General features: G+C 36.6%; 1 protein-coding gene across 3 annotated transcripts in view; it reads left to right on the forward strand.

Moving 5' to 3' along the window:
- Positions 1–12,287, forward strand: part of LOC117989388 (dehydrogenase/reductase SDR family member 9) — a 46,184-nt gene that overhangs the window by 25,263 nt on the left and 8,634 nt on the right. The window contains exon 1 of one of the 3 annotated variants that reach the window (XM_034976744.2): positions 8,001–8,051. The exons of the other annotated variants lie outside the window; for them this stretch is intronic. The gene's annotated coding sequence lies outside the window, so the exon portion shown is untranslated. Of the gene's footprint in view, positions 1–8,000; positions 8,052–12,287 lie in introns of those variants that run through there. 3 annotated transcript variants of the gene reach the window in all.

The following is a 12,287-nucleotide window of genomic DNA, read 5'->3' on the forward strand; positions in this document are numbered from 1 at the left end:
TTTAAGACCTACTTAAAAAAAGTGTCAACTAGCCTATTGCTGATTACGTGTTTCGCCAACATTTTGAGAAACTTGAACGGCAAGAGACATTTTATCTGGTCATCATCGTTTTAGATAAATTTTTGAGTAAGTAAACTTCAGATACATTTTTTTATTTCTTATGTTTAACAATTTATGTTATAGATGTAGGTGCAAAAATTGATTTTCATTTTTCACGAACAAAAAAAATAAGTGTGTATCACAAGTGAAGATATAAGTACCTAGGTATAGTGCATGCAATATTATATCACTAGGTATACCTGTGTTTATTTTTTTTATACTGTCACCCCAAGAGTATACTGTATATTAACATACATAGTTGATAGTAGACACATTATTTTATTTTCGTATAACACAACAATAGTAAAAAAGTATTTAGACGATAAAATCAATTGAAAAAGATAGACTTTTTGCATCTAGAGTTGGTATACACATTGTACGCCACTGGATGGAAAAAAAGAAAAAAAACGAGGTAAATTAACACCCAAGTAATAAGTACGAACAATGAATACTTATAGCAATAATTCAATTTATTGCCAATCATTCGCGCCCTCCACATTCCCTGCAGATGCTCAACCAAATAAAGCAAAAGCAATAATAATTCGGTTTCTTACATACGCGCGAACACATCCATTCAGTTTAAAATGTATGCCAGAGCCGTTGGAATGTATGGGAGCGGCACTTAGCTGACTTGATCACGAATTCCGTTTAGTAACACGAGTTATTGTGTTTAGGAATGAAAAATTCTGTTGTAGGAGTTAACATAACTATTCCTATTGCCTATTGTAGTAGATAACTACAACTGCTGGCCGTTTTGGTCAATCTTTTTTCAGAATAGGTCCACTTTGTTAGGAAATAAAACATAGGTACGTCGTCGTCGTGATCAATAGTGTGTCAATCAATACCTACCTACGTTTTATTTTTTTGATTGAAACTAGCGTTCTTGAAACTCCTATAAAAACTGATTCCTCATCCCATTTTCCGATCAGGACCATCACATTTCCCGATTTTTATGTTTTCAATACAAGTCATCCTTGGATCAGGCCTTTCGCCTTGGGTACTGAGTACTTACTACTTAGTTCTATAAAATGACAAGCTCTCTACTACAGTTACTATCACAAACATCTGAACTTACGCTATTATTATTATTGTCTATATGTAAATTATTGTACCTAAACTTGTGCTACTCGTTTTCCCGGATGCCGAGGTCAGATGGCAATCGCAATGTGATAAAAACGGGTAGCCTGTCAAGTGTGAGTCAAAGATCAACGAAAATTAAATGCTTATGTAGCCATTTAGAAGTTATGGCGAAATACAAAAACGCACATGCATACATGCGTACCTATGCACATGAACATTGAAAATATTACTTAATAGAGTTAATTTCACCTTGACCTATTTTTTATCAATTTTCTCAGAATGTTAGAAGTCTTAGAACGAACTCCCACATGTATTATATTAAGCTCTCTATTTCTTTAAGAGCTTTTGCTGTTTATTGATACCAACACTTTTATTACAAGTACCTACTTTTATTATAACCCTGGTGTTTTTTTCGATCTTTGCCTTACGTTATTCAAGCCGATAATGCCCTTGGTTTATTGATTTATTCTCAGTGTATCAAAAATATAGGTATGCATAAAAACTGTCATTTTTAACTACGATAAGAATGTACAACAGCTTAGTTAAACAGTCGAGATTATACTAAAATGGTTATTATTACAAATGCTTTTAAGGAAAAATAGGACTCGGGAGTGTCAGAAGGCAGTGCCACAAATAACTGGTAATAAAGCTGGAATGTTTCTTTAATGTTTCCTGCAGGACTTTGTTACAAGCAGAAGATATTTCGGGAACGGTTAATGTCGCGATCCTTTTTTAAGTGGGAGTGTCATTAAACCGTTACAGACTGTTTTCATAATCTTTTGGTTGGGATTTCAGTTGGGTGAGGCCCTAATTAAAAAAATTGTAACAATAGGTACTTAACAATTGCTGGCACGGAACGTTAATCCGTTGATTTCTACTCTTTTTTTCACTATAATAATTATCATGTTTTAATCGCTGCGTTTAATTGACTGTTAAATTTCTCCATAATCCATTCTAGTAAATATTTGACGCGATTAAAAAAATTCTCAGAATATTTAAAGGTAGGGTTAACTTAACAGCAGAATATAGCCCAAGAATCCATTGCTGAAAGCTGAAAGTTTATAATATGATAGCTGCTTACCGACTTCTATCTTCTTTGCCAAATAGGTAGGTATATATTTTTCAGGGAACAGATAATTTTTTGACTACGTACTTATTAAAAACTGTAAGGCTTGATAGTGTATTACAAAACTTTTGAAGATGCAATTTTTTTGAGAAAATAAGGTTCATGGTAAAATAACTGACTCTGTCGAAATACCTGTCTGTCTGTCTGTGTAATGTTTGGTAGGTTGTCTATTCACTAGAAAAGTTCACTAGAAAGTTTTCCTACCTACACGACAAAAGCTTAACTTAAATGTACAATCGGAATTCGGACATGGTTACCCTTGTCGCTTGTGTCGTTACGACCATTCGATGGAAGATTACATGGTATTTGACTCCATAGCGATTGACGCTCAGAAAGCGTGCCTCTGATTACCCTTTATAAATGCGAGTGCGTTTTCTTTACGACACGTATTTTACGGCTATAAATAGTAGAGTAACTACCTGCTAAAGAATTTATTTTTTTAATTTTTTTTACGGCCCTGGATAACAGTCCTTTAAGGCCTTGCTAAAGAATGAAAAGCATGAACCACAGACATAGACTATGAACAGATATAAATAGGTACGGGAATCCTTAGGTATTGCTTATTGATCAGAAATGTATTTTTGTTTGCTGCTTCTTTACAGCTTACTTATCGTAAAGCTGTGCTAAAATTCATAATAGCCACAAGGAAAGACATTGTCATAACGGGCAAGTAAAGAGTTCCCGCGGGATTTCTAAAGATCTTGATTCCTCTAAGATAAAGTCGTGGGCAAAAATTTTTTCACTATAAAATTAAATGCTTAGAAGGCTCTACCTGCCTATAGGATGTGGATAAGGCTACCGGCAGTGCGTGAAATTATCATTGAAGGATAAAGACTTTTGAAAACCATTATTAGTAAGTAAGTACAATGAGCGATTAAAATTCTATTCGAATCGAACCTAAATCATCATAGATATATATATAGATTAGTGTTAAACGCACGTTAAACGATTGAAACATCTACTTTCTTACTCTGAATAATTATAGGTAATAATATAAACCAAGAAAAATATATTAAAGTTGCGCCACTTAATCATCCCTAAATAAATTATTTTATATCTTTGAATTTGATAAACAAAGATTTGATTGAAAATATACATAGGTAGGTCTAGGTATGAACAGATCCTTTGTTGACTCAGATTTCAATCAGATTGCTCGTATAAAGATGAATGAAGAGTTATTCATCTTTATTTTAATCAAACTTTTCAAACTATACAGTGGAGAAAGGTTGGTAGGTAGGATTAATATGTATGGAACTCTTTGGTACCTCAGCTCGCATTGAAAGCACCAAGACGCGTGGCCGCTATTCAATAGCCGGCCTCATTTCCTCCCATTCTTTAAGCTACACCCACACGGAGGACAATTACCTTACAAGGTCGATGATCTGCTCTTCGCTTTAACTACTACCTATTCGTTATGGTGCAATACATTCAACGTTATTTGATGCACATAAAAACCGTGAAAATTACATATACTTAGAATAATTAATCTGAGTACTTATATATCTACAACCGGTTTTCGCACAGTGTATTATCTACCCTAAAACAGCCACCCTAGAGTGTATACTCGGAAACATTATTGTGTTCGTCTATCCACCCCGGCCAAAAAATCTAAATACCTATATGAAAGGGAAACGTGACTGATTGACTGACTGATCTATCAACGCACAGCTGAAACTATTGGACGGAACTGGCTGAAATGTGGCATGTAGATTGCAGATAGCTATTATGACATAGGCATCCGCTAAGAAGAGATTTTTGAAAATTCAACCCCTAAGGGAGTAAAATAGGGGGTTGGAATTTATGTAGTCCACGCGGACGAAGTCGCGAGCATAAGCTAGTAATATCATTTTGTCCTTTTCAGTACGATGATATCCAATAACAATAGGGCGTACAATCGAATGATTATTTCCTATGTCCATTCCGTTCCGCCGATACAACTTTCGCGACTTTCACTCGTTAGTCGCGACGCGGACGTGCAAACAAACAGACAATGCAGATTGTAGTGAAGACCCATTGCATCATAGCTATATTATACTTCTAGCTGTTTATAGTTGTTGCTTACAACACCAAAAATTTGTCACATAATAAATTGAAAATTGAAAAACTCAGTTACTGGCTTACCACAAAAACTTTTTAAACACACGTTATACTTATGCCTATCTCTGAAGGAGAGAGACCCGAGAGGGGGTTCAGAGAGAAGACCCGTTTAGGGCTTAGGGTCATAGTGACCTAGCTGTCCAAGTGCGGATTGGTAGATTCACACACTTTTGAGATCATTACCTAAGCATGCACACTGAGACATGCAGGTTTCGTCACGATATTTTCCTCGACGATATTTTCGTAGACAACCTCCCTGGCATAGTGGTAAGGGTTGTGGTCTTATTAGTGGTAGGTCCCAGGTTAGATTCCTGGCAGGGGTGTAGAATTTTATAATTTCTAAATTTCTGGTCTGGTGGGAGGCTTCGGCTGTGGCTAGTAACCACCCTACCAGCAAAGCCGTACCGCCAAGCGATTTAGCGTTCCGGTACGATGCCGTGTAGAAACCAAAGAGCATGGGTTTAGGTAATAAAAGGTTTCCTTTCGAGGTTAGCTCGCTTCCATCTTAGACTGCATCATTACTTACCACCAGGTGAGAATGCAGTCAAGGGCTAACTTGTATCTGAGTAAATAAATAAAAAATCCTTTATCGATAAAGCAAGTGATAGAAAGCATGATTCTGCTACATTTCAATACTATTAGATTATGTGAAAATAGGTAATTGATTTCAATGAGCTGTTAAAAATAACTCTAAGGCACTGAAACATCAATCAAACTGCGACAGCTGATGTCGTAATATAAATACGCACCCGTATCAGTTTAGTGTGTAGGCAGGCACTGAAACACGCTTCACGCATATCAATATCTGACAGGTAGCGAACTCTGATTGTGGCCCATATTAAAAGAGTTTAGCGGCACCTTTTTTTCAGACATACATGCAGTGGCTGAAAGTAATGTACCGGCCTTTAGAATGACATTTCGGCTGTGTAGAGCGTTGTCTCTGTCACTCATACCTATTGACGTTTTGTCGATCTCAATGACAGGGACAAACGCTCTACAAATCTGCTATCTCCTTCTGAATGTCGACGTACATTACTTTCTGCTGCGTACTGTCCTTACTTTGTATTTTTAGCTGTGACTGAAAAAGAATATTAACCGTATTTGGTTCCTAGACATGCTTTTGTCATCGCACTAAGTACAGTCCCAGGCAAGCAATTTGAGCATAAACATGCTTTATGGTGGACGAAGATTGACGCATCCAAGAAAACAAGGACGATTGATCATCAACCAATCGCGTGCTCCTGCGCGGTAGAAATCTCTTCACGCCTCCTTTGCCAAAGTATTTAACCCTTTTTTGAAAAGTGTGTTAATTTGACCCTTAAAGTGATAATAAACTACCAAAAAATTTATTCGATCGATAAGTGCAATAAAAATGCATTTAAATTTTGCATTTTAAATTACGCCGCGCAAATGCTACCCGCCATCTTTTTAATTAATGATTTTTATAAACTGAAACTGAATTAATGAATTTATAAACTGAAATTAAAAAAAATCGATTGCTTATTGCTAATATGTACCTACTATCTTGTTTAAATACATTTTCAGATTTTTTCTCGCTTGGTGAAAAATACCGTATTGCCAAATTGCTTGCCGGATACTATGGAATTTGTATATTTACTATCGCTTATGTAGGTAGATGATGATCGTGATCACCATCAAGACAAGCTTGTCTTTTTCTTCCATCGTACACTTTACCCAACGTATTACGTACACTTTAAACACCGCGGTTAAACTCGATCTGGCCATCGAGCTGCATTTCTTCCTCGTGCTTCCTTTTGCTCTCTACTCTCCTGAAATGAAGTCCTTAGATATTAGCTTTTGTGCGCTTTCGTTCCTGCGGCGTGTGATTTGCCCAAAACTAAAATCGGTTCTGTCTGAATATTTACATGTTTTTAGACCACACATCCAATATCGGTATACGGACACCGAGTTAAGCAACGGTAATTTGTCCACAGCGAAATGGTTCGCAACGCTCCAACACGGCCTGTCGGATCTGCTCGTAATTATTAGATACGTATTGCTCATAAGTCATAATCATAATATCTATGCCGTTCAATGTACGGGTATGCTCAGCCTTCGGGATTAAGCTAGTTGGTAGAGAACTTTCTATCTAAAGCGGTATCTACTTAATCGATTAACCGATTTTATGTTGATCAGATTGTTCAATAATAATAATCGTTCTATTGCGTCTGCACTCTGCGTCATATTCCCCATTGCTGAGGGTCATGATTCGTGACCTCTTTCCATGAATCACATTCCTAATGATAGGAGTTATCTTGGGACAATAATGCGGAGCTTGGTTCCCAGATCCTTCCGCAATCCGCATACTTACTTACAACTCGGCTAAGATAACGAGATTTCGACTCTTAGATTTTTACAATATTATTATCAAAGTAATTATGTTAGTGATAATACTGATTAACGCACTCTCCGTCTGCGGCACAGATAAAACAAAAAGGCCAAAGTCGCACACCCATGCAGTTACCGACTTGGCTCAACGTTGTTTAACAATCGCAATCGATTGGCATGCGTTGTCACAACTAGGCCACGTCTTTCTATGCTAATAATTACAATACTCAGTTAAATCTTTAATACAAGGATAAAAAATGTTTAGGTCACAGATTTTATCTACTATTTATGTATTGCCAGGTTTAGGCGCTGATAGGTGTAACTAAACTATTGTGATGAATATTCTTGACGTAGGTATGTTAGTTAGGTGCCTATTTACCAAACAATACATCATACAATAATACAATGAACAACACCCACTAATAATAGCTCATTCAAGACGAATTATTGTTTGTAATCGTCAATACTCTATTCAATTACCTTCTACGATTTTAAGGAAGGTTATTTATTAGTCTCCTATCACATGAGTCTATGGCATACAACACACTCAACCGTCATGAACGTTGAAACTGGTGCTATGGGCTAAGACTATTATTTTGAAACATTTTTCAGTACAAAAAATCAGAAAATGCATTTAAAATGCTAGTAAACATCATGTCTTGAAAGTCATCTACTGACTACTACCCTAGTGCGATTGTTTTGAAGTTTTTGAATTAATTTAAAGCCTAATTTAATCAAACAGACAGACAGACAGACAACAAAGTGATCCTATAAGGGTTCCGTTTTTCCTTTTGAGGTTCGGAACCTTAAAAACTGGCTTAGTGCGAGTCAGACTCACCTACCTATATCTATTAGTTATTTGATTTCATCAATCTCCTGCCTCAAACACAAATCCCTTTATTTGGGACTGTAAAAAAGGTTTATTGTGTTTTCTCACAAATGTATTGAAATAGTCGTGAAAAACTGGTGACAATGGTAGGTAAATCCTCACCTACGGCTCGGGCTTATACACGTCAACTTGTTTGCAATAACCTACTTCCCGCCCTTGTATCACAATGAGTTCTAATTATACTAGGTATCATGTAGGATAAGAAAAATAATGAACAATCTCATATTGAACCAAAGTACCAGGAAAGCATAAAATAAAACAAGATTAATGGAACAAATCGAGAGCTAAAGCTAGATGCGTCAGGTCTTGCTAATTTTAACAGCAGCTTCCTCTGAAAGCTCAGTTTATTGCCTAGCGACTCGTTGCTTAGTGCTAAAGTTCGTAGTGCAGTGGCCAGACGTCCAGTTAAACGTAAGTTACCTACTCGTATTTGACTTTAAAGGTTTTTATGTTTAGGAAATTTTCTCAGATTAATTTAGGGATGATATTTTTATTATTAATCATTACATACGTGTTTCAAGTATTATATTAATTCTGGCGAATGATAGGATTTGTCTGTAGTTCTGTACTATAATAATATTCTGTACGGGTCCAGGCTGCCTTTCAGGAGAGATAGAATCCCTTCATAGCTTTTACACCAGCTCTAATAAAAAATCTGAGCTATGAAAACGAAGGAGAAATACGTGGCCTAATTGTGACATCGCATATTTTATCCATTGCGATTGTTAAGCAACGTTTGCCCAAATCGGTAATTGGATGGGTGAACGACTTTGGAGTTCCGAATGCGACCTTCTCATTTCGTCCGTGCTTCAGAGTGCACGATATGCCCGGTTTTGGGTAGCTACTTATTATCTGATAATGAGTCAAAATTTCGCTTCTTGTGCCATATCAGCACAATGCACTAAGCCAGTCTCAAGTAGCTTGAAGGAGACACATGTTAGCTGAGTTATATGCAAAACTATCTGGGAACCCACGCCCCACGGCATTACTATTCCAAGAAAACTCCTACCTTTATTTGAATAACAGGAAAGGGGGTGGAAAGGGTCACGAACCTCAGCAATGAGCGAGAAGCGGTCTTATTGTTTCACGCACGTCATTCCCTTTGCATCTCGCACATGATTTCTGGTTTAAACCCTAACAGCTTTATTACACCTTATACCAATGATATAAAAATCTTATTTCTCAGATCATCGGATTGAATCGAATGATAAAGTTATAAACCGGTTCATATTAAATCCTTTTGATCAAGATACCAAAGGGTTTTAGCGACTACCTATACATACAAGTTATTAGGATTGTGAAACATGGCACTGCGTATAGGTATACTAGTCAGCTAAAATGATACGAGAACTGAGATTGGATATGAACATATCTCATTGCATTTCGCAGCATTCTGTTATAGGAGAAGAACCGGTGATCATAAATTCAAATTAAGTATATATTTTCAAAATTGGGTAAACTGTTTACTTTTTGATGTTAATATTAATGGTGACACTAACTACGTCGACTTAAAACTAAAGTATAATAACAAGGGTTCCAAACGCGCCCTATTTTATGGCTCCTTATTGGAAATTTCGCAACTTTTGGAAGCCCATAATTTGAAAAGTACAAATACCTACAACGATTTTTGAAATAGAAAAACGGTTTGATTTAATTACTTCGAAAGAACAATCCGAAAGTCGCTCCAAATACCTACCACCACAAACAAATTTTTTTAATTCTTAAATTATAAGTACAATTTTCTAAAATGTCATGAAATCTTTTATTGTTTATTAACATAGCTTATTTTTAAAACTAGGTATTTTTTACTCCCTTTCTTTGCAATCTCTTTCCCGGTAGGTACACAGTAAATCAACCTTTATTTTATTCTATCTTTCTCATAATATTTTTGCTAAACGTCAGTTTGTGGATCCATCTAAACAAAACTTAAAACGATATTTCTATCAATTTTGTAGAGCTTCGTTGGAACTCTTCAGTCCGTGGAAATCAGGAGAACCACTTTAAAAAATTTCACCACTTGAGGAGTTGACAATTTAACATTATGTTACTTACTTATGTCTGGAATAAAACTGCGCCAACAGGTTTTAAAATAAATATGTTGGGTATCATCAAAAGTTTATACGTACCTATTAGAACTTAGAATATTATCTCGAGAGTCCATTTTATCGAAAACTTGCTCTTAGTCTATTTCATATTGTATGAGCAGCTTTTTGCATGAACAATAATTTACTTGATCGTTAATACAGCAGTAGGTATAAGTAACATAGGTGCAGCTATCTGTAGAGTACCTAACAAGGTTCTAACTTCTAACCTCCTTTGTAACAGCTCACCTTCTACGGCTTTTTAGCTCTAACGAAGTCTTTACAAATAACTGTGATGCATTTTATATCGAGCTGGAGGAATTCATACTTAGGTGTGGTACCTACTTACTGACATGATATAATTATTAGCAAATATGCTGGCATATGCAAGGACCTCGTTGTTCCCAAAATCCCTAATTTTTTGCTTGTGTGCTTTACATAGTTATTTAAAAAGTGAGTTTTAAACTGAAAATATTATCTTTTTTTTTAATCGCAGCAAAACCCATATTATGATATCTCAAAACTTCGACTGTAAGTAGATACCTTAGTATGCTACCTACCTATAGTCCGCGACAGGTCGAGATAGCAATCTGGGTATGAGGCGGTGGGACGCCCCGCACACTCGCCCGCACCGGGTTAGCGCGGGGGCTGTGCGGTTTTGCGGGGCGTTTCCTCCCCGATTGCCATTTCAATCTGTCACGTACAATGTAGGACGTCTAATTATAGTTTCATACAACACTAAATCACGTGCAATATTAGTTATCATAACATCGGATGGATGGACTTTAATTGCATCAGTTCTAACTGTTTTCTTCCGTTGAATCAAGGCCAGTGCAATACATCGTTATTTTAATAGGTGCGCTAGAATTTTGATGATACCTTACAACTGCCTTCGTGTAGGTATGTAGTAAGTAGATAAGTAATAACTTAGATCATAACTCATACTGATTTTTATTTGACTCTTGTAATAGTAGGTCAGTAACCTCTACGCTTCTAAAAATATCATCTAAACTGTCAATTTTTGTTGAGACTTGAGTTTTATTTTATCCTTGTACTTACCTACCTTTTTTCGTGAGGAATATCCATCATGGATACCACCTGCCACGGGGGAGCACAGTTAAATATGTCGGACTCCTACCGACTAAAAACCTCACGAAGTTCCATCCCACCGCGGACGACGGAGTACAAACAAGGGACCGGCAACTCTTCGTTACTTCGAACGCGGATGTCCGCCGAAGCAGACCCAACCTACTACCTACCTTATCTAGCATCCCTTCAAAATCTAAATATATGAAAGGAAAAGGTGACTAACTGACTGACTGAGTGACTGATCTATCAACGCACAGCTCAAACTACTGGACGGATCACACAGCTATTATGACGTAGGTATCCGCTAAGAAAGGATTTTCGAAAATTCAACCCCTAAGGCCTAAGGGGGTGAAACAGGGGTCTGAAATTTGTGTAGTCTACGCGGACGAAGTCGCGAGCATAAGTTAGTTATCGGTACATATTCATTATGCGCAAATTATTTCTTGCAGCAAATGAGTCACATCTTTAAAAATTAAAAACAGCTTCAAACATTAGCAAAACTTTGACCATGAACTTCCTCGTCTTGGTGACAAGAAAACAATAAACAATAAAAGCGTTCTCACGTTTTTATCGGACGATCTTCGTAATGATAACGATCATGATCATTAGTTTCTTGCCTTCCTTTGTGTTCAACACGCCCGCCCCGCCCGTGTTATTGATGGTGCTATGTTAATAAGTTGACTATAGGTTCCTATTTTAACTCAGTTTTTTGTATTATATAAGTACTTGAATAAGCACCTACACTATAAATAATCCATTTTCTATTTCATGCTTTCTGACTATCTATAGGTAATATCATGCCCACTTTGATGCTTTTACTCATGTGGTCTTACTAATAATCTCAATCAACTTCGAAATTAAATATTTATATTTTGTATCTACTTCACAGAATTTTGAAATTTAAAATTTCACGAACTATAAACACGAATTACTTATAGTGGGGGAGCCCGAGAGGCTAAATAGGAATTTACTCGAGCGTCGTGGGCTGAGGACCTATTGGGTTGTGAAGATTAGGTGCTAAAAAGAAAAAAGGTAAAAAGGCTCGAGTAAATCCCAAAATCCCCGCTTGGGGTCTGTTTAGGATTGCAAGCGTTTCAGGCTGCCTTCAGCTTCTGCGGGTTCAGGGGCACTCACCGACCTTGGTTTCCTGGTTTACGGCGTTCCAGCGTTAGGATTATCCAGGATTTATGAATTAAAATCACAGCAGCTTTAAAACACGTCCATTTTATTTCAGTTCCAGTGAAAAGAGAGCGAGAAAAGAGATATAATTTACAGATTAAATAGCAGTTTAAGACAGATTAGATACTTAATCATGTACTCGTAAGTACAAAGTTTAGGCTCCCCTACCATTATGTACTCAGACGCGTATGTAATCTATCTCTAATCTGTATACCTAGTTCATCAAAGAGAATGTTCATTGTAACAGTTTTCTTATAACATTTACTTAATATAACAAAAGTATTAAAGCCCACACACA

Source organism: Maniola hyperantus, chromosome 16 (assembly GCF_902806685.2).
Source record: "Maniola hyperantus chromosome 16, iAphHyp1.2, whole genome shotgun sequence".
NCBI classification, from domain to species: domain Eukaryota; kingdom Metazoa; phylum Arthropoda; class Insecta; order Lepidoptera; family Nymphalidae; genus Maniola; species Maniola hyperantus.